General features: G+C 37.5%; 1 long non-coding RNA gene across 1 annotated transcript; it reads left to right on the forward strand.

Annotated features, from left to right (window-relative positions):
* The first annotated feature begins 279 nt into the window (after positions 1 to 279).
* Positions 280 to 1,527, forward strand: LOC137146245 (uncharacterized). Its single transcript, XR_010917866.1, has 2 exons — positions 280 to 388; positions 1,268 to 1,527. It is a non-coding gene; the product is annotated as an uncharacterized lncRNA (long non-coding RNA).
* Positions 1,528 to 15,446: the final 13,919 nt, after the last annotated feature.

The following is a 15,446-nucleotide window of genomic DNA, read 5'->3' on the forward strand; positions in this document are numbered from 1 at the left end:
TATTATTATTACTTCTTGCCTTATGCTGAAGGCACAGCACAGCATGGCAGCAAACAAAAGAGGCTAACTTCCTGCCTCAGCCATTTGTATTGTTTGCTTTCTTCTCCTGGTTATCCAGCTGGTGAGCTAATTACCTCATCAGACTCCCTACAGGGGCTCCTGATCTCCACTAACTTTCCAAACCCAATCAGACTCCTCTTTCCTACTCTAAGGAACCAGTGCCCTGCATGTTCTAAGTGACCAGGGTGCTGGGTCCCAAAAGGGGGTCTATTTATAGCTACTAACAGTACCCTATCACACACCTCCTTAAACAGTACTGGGTGGTAGAGATGTCTTGAACTGTTGTAGGGGAAACAAAGCCCTCTTGACAATGAGAACATGGACCCAGGTATGAAAAGGAGGAGAAACTGATTTTCATAAAATTCTGATTTAAAAGGAAATTATTTGCAATTTAAGTCTACACATAGGCAGTATTTTTGGGATCTAAAACAGATTGTTATATGCATTATTTGTTAATCATTTCAGTTCACCTTCAATAATGGCAGCAATGCTGATGAATTAAAGGATTACACATGATAGTGAAGAAACAAAAGGCAGAGGGACAAAGATTTACCCCAGCTGCTCTTTTGCACATCTGTGTATAGCAAAGGAAAGATATAAATAAAAAATATTTGTAAGTGCTGAGATTTTAGTGCATTTCTCACAATGAGATCCAAGATACTCCTCTGTGTAAGCCAGGTTTTGTATCTATAAATATATCCTAATGCTCCCTCCCCTCTTTAAGAGACCTGCTGACACTTCACAGAAAATTGTGTTTTGTTTTTTTTTGCAGCTACTGGTATTTCTCCCTTTTCTCCCTTTTTTCTTTAAAGTAAAAGGACCAGAGGCAGATTCAGACCTCCCCAGGGTTTGGATTTACCAAAATAATGGTACATTATAATGTTTTTGGTCTGGACACAAAATTCCAGCATAATACGGAACTCCTTTCCTTCCCTTGCCCCCTTCCCTGAGTTGACTTGGTTCGGGTCAGGGGAGAAGTAGCCCATGCAGCATCTGCTCAGTTACACACAATGCTTCTTCCATCAGTTCCTTCATTTACTACAATCATTTCTGTAGGAGTGTAGCTATAATAGGAACCAAACTGAGCTGCTACCATGAGGAAACAATGATAGCAATTTTAGGACAATGAATAAAATATAAAATATTTTTTGTAGCTTTGTCATACTTGATCATTAAAAATTTCCACTTTTTTTTCCCCCCACACTAGGTACGTCAAATGATGACATGAGGGAGGCAGAAGATTTTGATGGTAACCTGCATACAATTTTGATGAGTATTTGAAAGACTTATTTTGCTAGCATGTCAATCAAGGTAGCTAAAACCTGCAAAAATAAGCATCCCTTCCATGCCTTTTGTTTCCTGAAACAGATATTCAAGATATGGAAAATGTCTTTTATTACTTAAAAAAGGACTTTGGAAAAAAACCAGAAAAAGTCAAATAAAAGATGATATAAACGATCATTTTAAGATTTTTAGTCCTAGAGTATTTTTCTAAATGAAAATGATTAGCACTTTTGTGAATTCATCATTTCTCCTTGTAGCATTATGGTCATTATGAATAAGACCATTTATCACCAGAATAAAAGGAAGAAAATCAAACAATAATCCAAATCCAAAAGGAACACATGGTAGGGACATACTAACAGAGATATTTCTTAATATTAGAAACCTAGCAAAAGAGGCATCAAATTTGTCAGCAGAACTGCAGATATGACTCTATCAATAATCCATGGCACTTTTGTATTTCCCAGCGGAGGCTATTATACAGCTTTGGATGACAGCCTGCTTCAACTTCATCATATGATCCACTGGGACAGAAACTCATAACTGGCTTTCAGCATAGATCCTTCATATAAAGGGTAATAACTGCAGCCAGTCAGTGTAGTAGGATTATCAGAGAGTGCATCAATGAACTTCAAAATGTGGGAAAGGCAGCTTGACGTAAAATTCACAAAGCATCCCCAGGTAACTCCTTTGAACATCAGGGAGAAAATATGGGTGTATTGGAAAGATACCCTGTGGAACCTTTCCAAACTTTATTTAATTAAGTGCACATCTGTCTTCAGGTATTAAAGAAAAGATGTTTATCAGAAATATTTCTGGATGCTGCTTCAATGGAATAGCAAAGGTGAAAACACTAAGACAGAATCTTGTTCAAGTTGAATAGTACCACACTCTATGGCTATACCTATTGATTTCAATAGAACTGCTTATGGAGTAAATTACTACTTAACAAGAGTAAAGGTGGTAGAATTGGGCCTTCCATATTTTGTGAAGAAAAAGGAATATAGGTGTGATTTTCAAGAGTACCTCAGTGGTTTAGGAACTTCAGTCCTATTTTCCAAAGTGACTTAGGCTCCTAGATGCCCAAGTCACTTTTGAAAACTTTACTCAATGTCAAGTAATTTTATCCTCACAATCTGATCTCCCTTAAAAGTGATAGAGAACCTCATTCTAAATTGGGATCCGGTATGGAGGGCTCTCTGCATCCATGTTGGGTCCCACTAACGTCCGTCAGTCGAACACTGCACAGGCACAGCAGTCTGTACAGGCTGAATTGCAGAATCAAGGCCATAACTGGCTGCAGTGTTGTGTGTCTGTATGTATGAATCACACAGAGATACACATACACCACTTTGTTAAATTGAAATTAAAGTTGCTATTATATACGTACACTGCTCTAGGAATACAAAACAAACAAAAATAAACCAAAACATTAAAAATATGGAAATTAATTAAGAGAAGGTAGGTAATTATTCAAATACATTCACAGTTCATACGATTTGTTAATGCATATCCAGCATTGCAAAAAGTAAAAATAAAATGTATTCTGCCTCCAAAGCCCTTAAGGAAAAGTGTTAAATGGCCACTGAGATCACAAAGATATTATAGATATTTATCAGCTACATTTATAGAATATATTTCTGTTGACTATTACAGAAAACCTTGCCAATGTTTTAAAGATAGATCATCTCCTTTTTTGTACTGGTTAAAATAAAAAGCAATGTGAGCTAAAAGTAAAAGTGTTATTTTGTTTTGGCTGTGATGAGTTTCATTATTTTCTTATGAAGGACTTTTGGCAAGGTGTTTTAGACCACAGCTATTATTAAAAGTTTACTTATTTTGAAATATTTTTGCAAATCATTTTTATTATTATTAAAAGAAATGTTTTGCTTTGATCATTTTTCCTCTCTTATATAGCTCATTCTCTTCCAGAAAGTGCTACTAGATATTTTATTTACTTATTTTAAGTACTCCATTTTCAGAAATCAGAGTACTATTTAAAAAATCTCAATTTGTTAATAAGTTTTATTTCATACAAAATGACATAGAAAATGTCATTCCAATTAATAATTTTAGCATCTCCAGATCCAGTTTTATGTGACTAAACATGGAAAAAAAACCTTGTTTAACTAGAAATTGAGGAGAATTTTAATACAGATACATTGTATTTCGTTGCTATGGTTCCCCTTTTTTTTCTATTTTTTATGCCTTGTTATTAATAATGATGAATGACTAGCCTGGTTGGGATATTTGAGTATATTCTGAAATACATAGTACTGTGGCATAATGCTATAACTCTATCAAATAAAAACATAAACGTGTGAACTGTATTGATTCAACTTCCTCCTCTAAAAAACTCATCACAATGATAAACTTAACTTGCATATTAAAAGGTGTTAGAAATAATCAAACAGGTTGTCCCGAGGTTGGATTGGGGAGATGGAACCCTTTATTGCCTGCTCGTTCCACCTCGACACCGCGAGTGAGTAACGAGGGGGTTACTTTACGATTCTTTTATCCACAACAGTATGTAAATGTATACATTTTCAGCAACTCCCTTATTTGGTTACATTGACACCTATAAAATGAATATTAACAACTACATAATGAATATAATTATACCCATCCCTGTTTGTTGTTTACAGGATTACCATGCAGAGGTCTGGCACATTACCTTGAAACTTACTAACATTCTTTAAAATATATTGTATGCAAGGGAGGGAAAGAAGATAATGTTGTATTCCCACCAAAGACCTTGAACAGAAGGGAGAATAGTTATTTGTTAGTCTTTTTCCTTGCGCAAATGGCTAGGAAGGGAGGGAAAGAAGGGAGATAACAGACTCTAGCTAAAATTCACACCAAGTAACAGAAACAAAGTTTTGCCTGTGCCATGACTCCGTTCCCTGTAGCTTAGGCCTGATTACTTGTTCAGCTTTTAACTCTTTACTCTCCTACAAAAGGTAGGATTCTCTGAAATGTCATCACTGGATACAAAGAGGCTCATTACTCAGGCTTGCTGAAGAATACTTGTTATTCTGCTGTAGACCATATGAAAATATATGGGAGAGATTTCTCCATTCCCTAAATGCTACTCTGGCAGCATACTGGAGCTGTAAAGAGCCTGCAAGGTGGCAAGAGAAAACTCATTCAGTACAGGTGTTACACAATGAACCCAGATGACTGATCAGTAGAGCTGGTTGAGAGCTTTCTGTCAGAATGGTTTTCTGACAGAAAATGCAGTTTCTGAAAAATTGAAAATTTTCATGGAAAAAAATCTTGATTTTGCTGACAATCAAAATTAAATATTCTATTTTGGGTCACTCTGATCCAAATCAGAATATTTTGTTATTGAACAGACCCAAAACATTTTGTTTTGAATCAGTTAAATAAAACATTAAACTGCATTTCTCTATCAGTGTATTGTCTTAGGAAAGTTATAGGTTAGGTCTCCATTCACTCCAAAGAGTACATTTTCTCTGACCAAGCTCTATGTCGTGCATCATGGAAGTTATATGACTCTGGGTGCCACTCAGAAGATGTCATCTAGCCAAGGAGGTTGGCAGATAGAGAAGAATAAGTGCTTTAGGATTCCAAATAACAACTTCTATAAGGTAATGGTACGACCACAGGAAAATGCAGTTTAATGCTCAACTGACTTGAAAGAGTTCTTTTCAACAAACTGAAATGAAATATTTTAATTTTGGGAATGAAGAAATTAGTCATTTAGATAAAAAATGTGAAATTGAAATTCAGAATTTCCATTCCATGAAAAATGTAACTTCAAATTTTTTATCCTGATTTGGGATGAAACCAAATGTTGAGGTGAAAAGGTTTCCATTGCAACAGAAATTCCATATTTTGCTTAGCTGTAGTCATCAGCAGTGAACCTCCGTTGCCCAAGTTTAAGAACTGAGGCTCAAACACTACAGAAGACAAATAAACCTTTGTAGGTAAATTATCCACTAGAGGAGGACAGAGTCACACTGGGTTATACAGATACTGTGTTAGACCACCATTGGCAGCCCCCACCACTACCCCTTGGGAACACCTAAGGTAGAGCCATAGGTTGGAGGGGCAGGACCATAGCACATGCCACTGCAGGAGTTCTGAGTTGTGCTTCAAGCAATAGACAGCATTGGGGAGGCAGACATAACTTAGGGCAGACTTCAGGCTGCCTAAAATTATGCTGGTTAGCTTTTCAGCCGCTGCAGTAGCACAGAATTAGAGGAGGCAAAGATAACACGAAGCCACCTTTGTGCCCTAATTTGCCTCAAATCTAACCCAACTTCCACATTTAAGAACAGAGTTTTGTTCCTGAATCATCTTCTCCAAATTAGGGGAAAACACAAACAGGTGTTCTTATTGTCACAGTTCAAGGCAACTGTGCCTGTATTTCCTTTCCATTGTTGGTCAACCAAGGGCACCCACTCTAGTCTCCCAGCTCCTCAACCATCACCTCTCTTGGGCAGAGACCTGACTCTCTCTCCTTTCTGACTGGGGTTTTTCCAGGATGCACAGTTCGTTGGCTATACTGTGATATCCCCAGCAAGTCAGACTGCTAAACAGGACAGCATCTGAACTTTGCTTTCTTCTGAAGGCTATGAACAGCTGTAATTGCCAGCCAGCCAAGTTACCAGATAGTCCTTTATAAGCAAGTACATTTATTCTCAAGGTGAAGCATTACAAAGAAAATATTATTAAAAACAATAAAAGAACCTACATGCCTGATAATAAGCTTACCAGAGATCAAGGGTTCTGATAGGAGTCAGTCCTTCAAACGACACAAAGGAGTCTTTTTCTGTGGTTACAAGTTCCTAACAGCCTTAGCTCAGAAGTAGCACCACCATGAATAGGATAGTCTTTCCTGAATACCACTAGAGCATTGGGACTCTGGAAACAGGTAATCAGCAGATAATGGTCCTCTCCTCAGGTGTGACCTCAAAAGGTGGTGTGTTTGTACAATCAGAGGTGGGGAATTTGCATTCACCTCCCCCTTAAGAGTCTCCAGGTGAACCACTTGATACTGTTTATCCCAAAAGTCCATTCTTGTTTGGCACACTGTTCAGTATAATCCTCTGAAGTTCATAACAGTTTCTGGGGTTTACATCACATCTCCTGCCTTGAGAGATCATATACACTCCTAGCCCACAATAATACAGAACTTTTGCATTTAATGCAATGAACTTCAGAGATATTTAAACTTAATTCAATAAAGTTTTTCAAAGATAGTGAAGGAAATTGCCATCTCATTGTCACAGACTTTGCACCAGATAATACAAGCTTTTTACTTCCTTAGCACATAATGTGCTAGAGACATTTTGTTAATAATGACGTAAAGGTTTTATATAAGGTTTAATAGGGATGATTCAGAAACCAAAACTATTTTCTTAACCGTGAAAGTATATTTTAGCATGGTCTACAGCAATGTAACAAGTATTCTTCAAAAAGCATGAGTAATTGGTCTTTTGCATCATATGCAGATATATTTAAACACACAGTTACAGAGAGTGAGAGAAAGAAATGCATGATGGTGCATTATTATAAAAGTTGTTTCATTATGTGCTTGCCTTATCATATTATTCATGAGTAGAACTGTGTGGTAAAAGGTAATTCTGTTTCATGGAGAATTTCAATAGTTCAAAATTTGGTTTCGTTGTGATTCAGAACAAACCCTCAAAATTTAAATGTTCGCTTGGAAGGGTCCCTGACTGAGAGACAGTCCATCTTGGAGCTGCAGACCCTGAAAGTCCTGAGGTCCCTGACTATGGGGTTACCCCAGAGCCATAGGCCCTGGAAGTCCTGGGATCCCTGGGCTGGTTTCTGAAGTAATTTTGTAAAAACTGAACTCTCTCTGAAAAACATTTAAACAAACCAGCAAATTCTGATGAAATACTGTTTTATCAAATTTTTCCAATCAGCTCTCTGTCTGAGAGCCAATAGAACCTTCATATCATGACACTCTCATATATTTTGCATATGCCACAAACTTATTTCTGTATTTAGGTCTCTCTCTCACACACACATTACCTAGCCCTGCAGTGTTTTCCTAACTATTTGCAGAAACACATGCAAATCCAGAAGCCCTGTGCTTCATCAAATTCTAGGTAGATCCTTTGCAAACCACCATAAACCAGGATGAACCAATCACCAGAAGAGCCTCATTGCCCATACACACACAACTTCCTGAAAACCGATTGAAGGCAAAAACAGTAGAATTTAGACTAAACAGCTCAATTTTTGGTTCATATCAGTTTATTTCCTGCCTTCTCTCCTGAACCTAGCAACAAAATCATTTGTGGTCTCCAGCCGGGTCTACACTTCCACTGGTGGTCAACAGGAGATACGCAAGCTACATTATGTAGCTTGTGTATCTCCCATTGATTTATTTATGTTGCCATACCACATCTTTGCATTGATAGGAGATGACCTCCAGTCGACGCAGCTTTACTTCTTTCGGGAAAGGTGGATTAATTGCTTCAACCGAAGAGCACTTCTGGGATCAATTGAGTGGGTTTCCACAGTCCCTCTATTGATCTCATTGCACTGAGCCCTGCAGTCTCAGCAGTATAAACATACCCTCCATATTCCCATTAAGCATTAGCATTGCTCCACTTTCTCAGCTAAGTTGAATCAGAGGATCACAGCTGAGTACCCAACCGAAGAACTCCAAGCCAGGCTGCAAAGTGGATATCCTTACTGCAGACCCTCTTCTGGCACCTAATCTTACTTCAAAGACTTCTCCTCTTTAAAAACTAAGCAAACAAATAACATACATACATTAAAAAAAGAAATCTGAAACTTAAATAAAGCACAAGCTCCATCTGACCTGGAGTCTAGATGTTAGAAAACATTCCAGTTTGCTGGATTGGTGGGCAGAATGTAGGTGGGACAGACAAACGATAATCAAATATCACACATCAGTAAAATTTAGCAGAAGGATATTATTTCCTGTACTATGGTGTTACAGACACATATACAAACTCTAAGTTCCCTTGCAACTTTTTTGAATATTGAAATCTTATTTTTCCGCTTAATCTAACCTTAAATAATTTGGTTATTGAATTGATTTTAAACACTGTTTACATTTCAGAGAACTTCATCCTTCAGAATGCAATTCAAATCTCCATTTTGCACCTCAAACTGTGGTTGTAAAATAGATCATGCGCATTCATTGTAAAGTGTTTATATCCACGCCACTTATTTACTTTGCACACTCCAAAGAGAATTAATAAATATATGTAAACTTTACATATTAGCATAAGTACTAGGTAACGCAGCCTCTTGCTGAGGCTTCTCTACGCAGCATTCACAGTATGTTTTCTACACTCTAGCTAAGAAGAAAACAAAGGGGCCTATGTATGCATCTACTAAATAAAATCTGCACTTTCTAAGATGACCACCATTGATGACAATTATTATTTAAAAACCCCTCAGCCTTTTAAAAGCCTAGTGAGAATATATATAATGCAAAGTTAAAGGAATTCTAATGTATGAGGAAATTTATTAAAAATAACACTGCAGAAATATGTTAAAGAAATTCCCTGTTATAATTGTGTTTATTGTAAAGAAGTTCAGCATTTCAGAAGGTGAAGTGGTTGCTATGGAAACTATATTTTATTCTATAGCTGAGTAAATAGTCCTATAAATCTTAGTTCATACCCAACAACAGGTAAGACCTGCCTTTTTTTATTGACTGGAGGCTGGGGGAGCGGGAGTTATTTTTCTATAATTAGAGTATACCTTCCATGCTTTGACTTTTCAGTTTGGCTGCTTATGCCTCCTAAGGATAAAGGATAAATTAATAGAAGTTGGAGGGATCCAGAACTTTTGGGTTCTATTCTCAATCTGACCCTGAATATTTTGTGAGCTTGTTGGGTGTGGTGGGGGCGGAGGGAGCACACTTAACTTCTCAGTGCCCCATTTCATCTATGTGTAAAGTAAGTATAATAATTTACTTTCTGTACCACACAACCAGGTTGTGAAGCTCAATTAATTGCTGTTTGTAAAATGGTTTGAAATCCTGTCACTAAAAGTGCTGTATAAGCTCAAAGCATTATTATTGTTCTTTTGAGCATTACCATTTATTATTATGCTGGCCTCGGTGGCATTCTCTTCAACAGCAAGAAAAAGTATTTAATGAATGTCATGCGTCAGCTACAGTCAGCAATCACCTATCACTGTTTTACTGTTTTAATAGAAACAGACTAAACAGAGTCAAACTTTCTTCCTGCCTCCAGTTTTGTACTTTGTGTATTAAAGATGCTAAATTTGCATCTCAGCTTCTGCTGCAAATAATGGAATTTAGAGATCCAGCTGCAAGGTGAATATACAATGTTTACCATACTGCAGCATGGAACTTTGCTGTATTTTATTTGCTAAATATAGGAAATATCAAACATCAATAGTCAACAACATCAACCAAACAACAATAGCAAGATGTTATACGTTCAGTATTTCATCCATCGATAGTTTTTTCTAGGGCATTCATCACCATAGTAGCTGAACCTCTGACATACGTTATTGAATTTGTTTTCACAACAACACAGATGGTTGGAAAGTATTATCCCATTTTACATCTGGCTAACTGAGGCAAAGTGACTGTCCAAGGTCACACAGGAAACCTGTGGCAGGACCAGGAATGAAATGTAGAGCTCCAGAGTCTCAATCCATGGCACTAACCATGAAACCATCTTTTCTCTTACTGATGACCATTACAGCAAATGTTGTTTGCAGAAGCAGATAAAGGTGTTATACAGCAGTGTCAGTTCTGAGTGTTGAACACTGGCGTTTGCCACAATCCTGTAGTGTTAACTGAAGCCAGGCAACTTCGTATGATAATTATGGGCTTTAATATAGCTTCACTGAATAAGTATGTTAGAGGGAGGGAGGGAAAGGACAAAAACAACCCCTTCCCTTATAGAAGGGGTGGACAAACTTACTGACCCCCCCCCCCCGACACCCTCCTCCCTGCTGGGCAGAATCCTTTAACCCACCATCCTGCTGCAGAGTAGAAGTTCTGAGCTCCCCACCAAAGTCTGGTAGGTGGAGAATGGCACGTGGTTGGCATCAAGGGCTCTGTGAGCCTCATTTTAACAGTAAGAGAGTCATATGCAGTTCACAAGCCACAGTTTGGCCACCCCTGCCTTATAGCTCTCTCAGTGGAAGCAACCATGAGTAATGCAGTGGGGGATCATCTTGTATTCCAGCAGCACTAGCTATCCCATGGCTGGGTGGGGCAAGAGTTAAGCACTGTCTTTCCCCCATTCAGTACAAATTATCAGAGTGCCAGTAGAAGTAATGACCATGCCGCCTCTCCTCTTCCAGCATGGCTGTGCATCCTAAAACGGATAAATGAGACCTTCATTTGCATTGTTCAGATTAAGAAATGCTTGGAGTTTTATTTGTTTTTATTGCTGCTGTTATGAAGTCAAATCTACCAATTTCCTAAATCAGGCAAAATTCTCACTGAAGTCAGAAAGAACTGCAGGCACTCAGAACCTCTATAAATCAGGCCATTTATTTACATGCCATAATAGGGATTTAGATGCCTTGCTTTTGAAAGCCAGGTTTGACAATTTAGGCCTAAGTGACTAACCCAAAGTAAGACAGCTAGTCAGTGACACACCCAGGAATAAAACCAAGTACCACCTAGTTACATATACTCGATGAAAATAGCTCTTCCCAATTCTGTCTCCTTTCTAAAATATATAATCCTGTTCAACCTGAAATAGATACAGGTACAGGAATTAGTGGGTGATATGATGCTGAATGTTCAGCTGAGTCATTGATCACAATCGTCCCTTTTGGCTTTAAAATCTATGAACTAATGTTGCAGGGAATACACTTTCTTTCCTGGATCTCGGTTGAGGATTCCCCATGATTTTAATCATACTACTTTGGCAAGGGAATTAAAAAAACATTCTCAGGTTGGCCAGCAGTAGCAGATGTTTTAAATAAATAGCAAAGAATCCAAGCCTAGCACATGGCCTTAGGAAAGGAAGAAAAGTACAAGTTCATGCAAAAGAATAAGTATCTACCATTAGTTCTAAATTTGGAAATCTGCAAATGGACATTAAAAGAGCACTTCTGCCACCATGCCACAGGTGCACTCCCCCAAGTAGGCAAGCAGCATAAAATGACTGTCAGGCTGTGAAGATGAATCTGCATTCATTCCAAGGTGTTTTATTCTCTAGTAGGTATCTGACTGTTTCTTGTCATTTCTTTCTCTTAGTGCTTTCCATTACATTTAAGCAGGTTAATATTAAACACTTAACAGACCACTCAATTTGTTAGGGACTGACCCATAAGACAAGAATAATGACTCTTAGGGGACATACTTACTATGTTATAAAGTGAACTACAATCAGTCAAGGGAATACGTAAGTGGATTGGATAAGACTGTTTCACCCTCCCCATCAGTTACTATGTAGAAATTCAGACAGCAATAACTAATGCTCTAGAGTGATGAGATGGGGATAAAAACAGCAGTGTTTCTAAGAGGACAATTTCAGTTCCCTCCTAAAAACCATAAAGATTGATTTGACAGTCAGGGCCAGATATAAGTTCAATATTATTTCAAATAGTCAACCCAAAATTCAGCTGTCAGAGAGGCAAAATAAGGAATGGTGGAGTTGCTGGCGTATAGGCAAGGACAGTATGATAGGAAATATGAAAATTAAAGCCAGATGGAGGAAACACTTTTGTTTACAAGCCCAAAATGTCAAGCTCTATATTTTCTCCAATTGTGCATAAACAGAAGGGGAGGATTCACTGCTAAGAGAGAGACAACTCCTGGATTATTTCCATTCTGCTGCATCATTTCCTCTGGGAGGCAGAGCTGTCAACAAATTGGAAAAACTACAGGGAACGGCTAGTAAGTTTCACACATTGCCAAAAGCTTGGGAACAATGGCTCAAAGGGTCAGTAATTTCTTATGCATTTAGTGTAGGTTATGGTGTTCTAAGAGGGGAACATGTCACACACCTTCTTGTTATATAGTGCCTTCCCAGGATCCACCATTAGGATTCCTTAGGACTCAATGTATCTTAAAACCTGGATGGGGAATTTTAAGAACCTTTTAGGCATATCCTATAATTGTAGGGTCCTGCAGCAGCAGGTTTTGCTGTTTGGCCTCTGAGATATTTCACACTAAACTAAGCATAAATCAGGACAAAGATGGGTAAACACTGAACAAATAGTTCTGGAGACACAAAGTGAAATTCTAGCCCCACTGAAGCAAATGGGAGTTATGCCACTGACTTCAGTGCAATCAGGATTTCATCCATGGTTCCTGCTCCAAAAACTAAGCAACAGGAGGAGAGATTGTGTAGTGTAGCTCAAGTTATAGTAAAAAAGATAAAACTCAAGCTATCAGAATACTCAAAGTTGACAGTAATTGTTTCTTTAAGTACACATTTTATTGAACAGTTTAGTAAACTAGCCTTTTTAAAAAAAAATGCATCGTATCCTTTTAGAAATAAAATTATACATAAACAATGTATTTGTTTTCTTATTTAAAATATGGTGTTAGTTAGTACTTAGTGAATGAGACTGTTCAATATCCATCCAACAAAATGCCTGTAAGAGAGGCCAATGTTCTACACTCACTTTTTGTACGTTTTCCACTGACATGAAAGGGAGTTCAGAAGGGGTTAACATAGCATTTTCTAAACTGAGTAAGTCAGTTTACATTAACAAAAGAAAACACAATAACTGGGTCCTAACATTTACTGTAAACTGCAGTTTTGTGGGAAAATAAGTAGAGGGCAAGTAGACCATGGTTGAAGAAAAGGAAACGATCATCAAAGTTGAGTTATTTATTATGTGTTCAGAGCAATTAGAGAGGTTTATTGCCATGGAAATGGACATGCTTTTTGTATAGTTTTTGCGGATGTCTCTAAAAGTCCATAAAATACAACAGTTTAAATTATGGGTCATTATTGCTTAATTTGCAGATAGATAACCTAAATATCTAAAACATGTTTACATTGGTTTCTGCACAAGAAAATCTGATCAATGACATATTGATTTTGAGAACACAATTTGTCAGTGTTAAACTATGTCCTCTTTCTTAATGAACACTTACACTGCATATTAAATAAATAAAAAATTCAATAACTTGCATAGTTTCCTGGCCTCCATTAGTCAAAAGCCCAAAAGCTCTAATTAACATTGCAACATATTATTTGTTGCCAGAGACAGGCATGGGTGGGATTTTCAAAAGTGCTCTTTGCTGTCCTAACCCTGCTCCCATTAAGGACTCTCACTGCCTTCAATAGGAGAAGAGTTGGGCCAACACTGAGCACTTCTGTAGACCCTGTTCCACAGGGTTCAACACTTCCACATGAAATCCACTGTTCTTGACGTTCAGGTTGCCTAGAGACTGCTGTAAAAATAAATAAATAAAATAAAAACATGGGAAGAGAAAAAATGGAATAAAAAAAATTGCACTTGTACTTAACAGTTTTGAAGGCCTGGAGTCTTAATTTGTAATCACAAACACTTGCAGTGTAGATCTCATTGAAAATTATTTTTATCCAGTAAGGGATTGTGGTCAATGTTCACTGTCAAAATATCCCAAATATTGACAGTAGACACCTTGCAAGGAACGCCACACAAATAAGCCAAACATGAAGCATTATTTGTAGCAATTTTGGGTATATTATTCAAATAAATTCAGTTCTAGTTTGTGGAGGAAGTCAATTGTGTCCTAGAGGAAGCTGGCCCTTTCTGTGGTGAGCGGTTTGAGGATGGTTTCTATGAGTCCTGATCAGAATGTAATGATCAGATATGATGGGTCTGCCTGGGTACCCTTGTTTGTGTATTTTGGAAAGCATCTAGAAGGTCCCTGGGGTGGGTGCAGGGGGGATGAATTTGTAAAGTTTCTGTTAGAGTTTTTTGGGGGAGGATTTGATGATATCCTTAAATTCCTGGGCAAAATGTGGTATGGGGTCTGCTTTGAGTTCTTTGTAGTAGGTGATGTGGGAGAGTTGATGGTTGGCCTCATTCATGAGGTCATCACAGTTGAGGACTATGATGGTGCCCCTTTTGTTACCTCCAACTATTTTTTTAAATGATCTTTGCATACTTGTTCTGATGTTGCCTCACATGTAGCCAAATCCCAAACTATACACATTGATTGATGATGTGAGACTCATCCTATTCTTTTCAAACAGGATAATTAGTACTGATTTGCAAATTTGGAATTTCACAGAGTTTATCACTCTGAATCATTACAAAGTTTTCCTTTAGCCAGTCTATGTTTTTGGTGTTTACAGAATATATTATGTGGACTGATTTAAAATGACAATATAACAACACTAATAGTATTGCTGCATACTGTTTGTGGTATAATTTTAATCCCATCAAGACAATCCTATAATTTAAAAGCATGGATTAAACACAAAATGACACATAAGAAGGGTATTTTGTAAAATTAAATTATACAGTAAAGTTATGGCATTTAAGATAGAGCAATAAACTACTGGCATTCTTATCTTCTGGTATAACGTACTTAATGTTATTTAAAACTCTGACTGAGAAAGCAATTTTCTTTTAAATTGCAAACATTTTTCTCTCATTTTGAACTCTTGCTCAAAGTTCACTTTTATCTTTCTAATAAAAGCTTTTGTTTCTAGGAAAGTTACATGGCAAAGAATCCAGTCAATATTTCTTCCCCTATGAATCAATTGTTTTTATTGTCATTGTAACAGAGCTAACAACTTCTCATGCACCCTTTATGACCCAACATTTTTCTGTGGCACCCTGCCTTCTGGGTGGGTATTATATTTGGACCCAGCAGAGAAGGAGACACAAAAAGAGAGCAGATTTACATAAACTTGCTGTGGAGACTATTGTTCTGGCACAAAACTGAAACTAAAGTGAGGTGGGAGGAGGGAGGGAGAAGTACAGAACACCCAAACATTTAAAGGGACAGGATATCACATTCCTTGAGCCTACTTTAAAAAGCTTTCCAAATATATTTACACGTTATCGTTCACATGGCTAACAATAAACATGATATAGCCTAACTAAAAGTTGGGGGTGGACTACTGCAGACTTTTAAATTGCAAGGGATTATTCTGCTCATTAGTTAAGCAACT

The sequence above is a fragment of the Emydura macquarii genome, unplaced genomic scaffold (assembly GCF_026122565.2).
Source record: "Emydura macquarii macquarii isolate MOO-44397 ecotype Brisbane River unplaced genomic scaffold, CSIRO-AGI_Emac_v2 contig_431, whole genome shotgun sequence".
Lineage (NCBI taxonomy): Eukaryota > Metazoa > Chordata > Testudines > Chelidae > Emydura > Emydura macquarii.